The sequence below is a fragment of the Carlito syrichta genome, unplaced genomic scaffold (assembly GCF_000164805.1).
Source record: "Carlito syrichta isolate Samal-C Ts95f unplaced genomic scaffold, Tarsius_syrichta-2.0.1 Scaffold135764, whole genome shotgun sequence".
Taxonomy (NCBI): Eukaryota; Metazoa; Chordata; class Mammalia; order Primates; family Tarsiidae; genus Carlito; species Carlito syrichta.
The window spans coordinates 373167-376074 of NW_007079860.1; positions in this window are offsets into that span (position 1 = coordinate 373167).

Below are 2908 nucleotides of genomic sequence, written 5' to 3' on the forward strand. Positions count from 1 at the left end.
TTATTACATTTGTATTATTTATCCTTTTATAAAAAGCAATGCATTTTTAAATGGAAGCTAACTGGAAGAACTCCTGATATACAGGAATTCAGCAACAAATTTTCATTTTGAGAGTTAAGTTTATGACAGTTCAGAACCTTACAACTGACTTCAAACAGGTTTTGTTTCTAACCTTTGTGGTACTGTATATTAACATATTCAAAAATAGATTCAACATAAGCAATAAAGTCATAGCTTATTGTAAAGATGAAGAAATTGCACTTGAGTTAAATGTTGTCATTTAATGTAACAATTTGGATAATTCATTAGTATTTAAGATTTAAAACAAAAGGATGGAGTGTGAATTGTGAGATCTCCATTTTTAGGAGGATCTTTGGAAATTTCAGTTTATGCACTAAATATTTTACTGAGCTTTAATAAAATCTTTAAAAATGAAATTTAAAAATTTAAATGTAAATTTACTTTCTAAAATGAATGCACTACTTTTTGAAAAAGTTTTCATCAGAGGTATGATTTGCCAATTGCCTATATTGTATCTTCTTTAGACTTTAAAAAAAAAATTTTTTTAATTTTTGAGTTGGCATCTCACTCTGTCACCTAGGCTGGAGTGCAATGGCACACTCACAGCCACCACTACACCCTCGACCTGCTGGGCTGAGGTGATCCTTCTGCCTCAGCCTTCCAAGTAGCTGGAACCACAGGTGTGCACCACCACGCCCAGCTAATTTTTTTTTTTTAGATATGAGGTCTTGCCAAGTTGCCCAAGCTGGTCTTGAACCCCTGAGCTCAAGCAAACCTTTCGCCTCCACCTACCAAAGTGTTGGGATTATAAGTGTGAGCCACCGTGCCCAGCTTCAGACTCTTGTTTTATTAAATAAATATTATGTTTATTAAAACTTTTAAAAGCTTACTTTGACATAATCATTTTTATAAAGTTAAATAAAACAAAAGTTTTAATTGACTATATTTCTTTTCTGGTCAATACTAATACTAATTTAATGCCATTATTATAACTTAATTATAGGGTTTTCTTTTAGAGGAAGAAGTGATATAATAACCTATCCCAGGTGTCCAATATAGTAGGTACACCACTGAGTTGAACACTTTTTTTCCTATAATGAAAAGATTAACTCAATAAAGCAGATCACATAAAAGAAATTGAAAAAAAAATACATATGTGCCTTTTTGTGTTAATTAACTTTCTTTGTTCTCAGTCAAAGCAAATATTGAAAATTATATTACTTGATTATAAATAAACATATAAACAATCATATTTTTCTAGCCTTTTAAAATGTCATTTATTTAAATATAAACCTAACTCTCAGCTCATTTGTTAATATTTTAATAGAAAATATGGGGCTGAATTAAGGCACTTGTGGAATTGATAATTTTTGAAAAGTTGAAGGCAACTGAAGAACTGAAACTGTAGCATTACATGTAATCAGGTTACAATATGTAATACAAAAAGAAATCTTAAAAAAAAAGACTGACTAAAAAATACATATGGCTAAATAGCACTTTATCAGTAATCTAGAGGGAAGAGTAATTTTGATTTGATTTAAAAACATATTCAGAATTTAAATTGAATAAAATTCTGTGCCCTTGATGCTTTAATAATGGAATAATTCCTGCATGATAAGAGAAGCATTCTTTATGCATGAAAATCATATCCTGAATTTATCTTAAAAGTAATTCCCCACTTGCTCTACATTCTATTATAATTTACTGTATTATTTCATGCTAGTCATTTTAAGATAGAATATTACAGCCCCATGGATGATTTACATAAGAACGAACAGCTGTAAATACTTTCAAATCCTCTTTCTTTCTCATATTTAGGAAACATTAGGGACAGAAAAGAAATAGATGAGGTATACATAGACATTATTAAAGTGTCAGGGTAGTTTCCTTCTTTTTTCAGGAGAATTAATTGCATATATTCCAGAAAAGGCTTATCTCAGCAGTAATTACTCTCCTAGTCAGCTCTGTGAGACAGATGTTGAGTGTGAATGTGACAATGACCTATGATACATAATGGGGATTAGCCTCGTTCCTTACACACTCCAGCATCCTGATGAAGAGCTGCCAAAAAGATACAATCTTTAATATTCAGTGGCATTTACTGTTTCAATACTGCATATTTGTTCAAGTCTTTATCAGGAGGTGTTGTCATATTGCAGTATGGTGTGTATATACAAAAATAATGGTTGTGTAATTTTAATGCCAGTAGGAAGGTGTTTTAACCTTTAAGCATAAATAGGCTTCAGAAGATAAAACCATGCAGCTATACAGTGATCAAATTAGCTCTGTAGCTGAAATTAATTTATATATAAAGTTAAATAGTTTAATATTTTAGATATTTTAAATTTGTTATATTAGATATATTATACAATATAGAAACTATCATCTTTCTCTTATTATTTCTTTTCTTAGGCCAATCCAGAGTCCAGTGCTTAGAATAAGTTACCAAATATAACTATTTAAGTAGTTGATGGGTCATAATGATCTCCAAAGACTTAGGTTTAGAAAAAAATACAAAACATGTTCCTAAATTATTGGTGGAGTTAATAGTTTGCAAAATGAGAAATATGTGCTTATTTGTGTTGTTAAAAAACAAATTTTCAACAAATTTAGTTTAAAGATCTAATTGACTTAAATTGCAATTTTTGAATCAGACAGCATTTCATTAAGATTTAGAAATGGTGCTCTTCTGGGCTTGGCAAGACAAATATTTCTTACAATGTAGCATGAGCAGAAACAAGCAAACAGGATAATAATTTTTTAAAAAGATGGGTTGCCTAACTTCTGGTTTGTTTCCTTGTAAGGGTTATACTAGAGGAGACTTTCTTATCATGCCAGCTATATCTTGCTAGTTTGGAAATTTGGCAATCATCTCTCCTTCCTGATT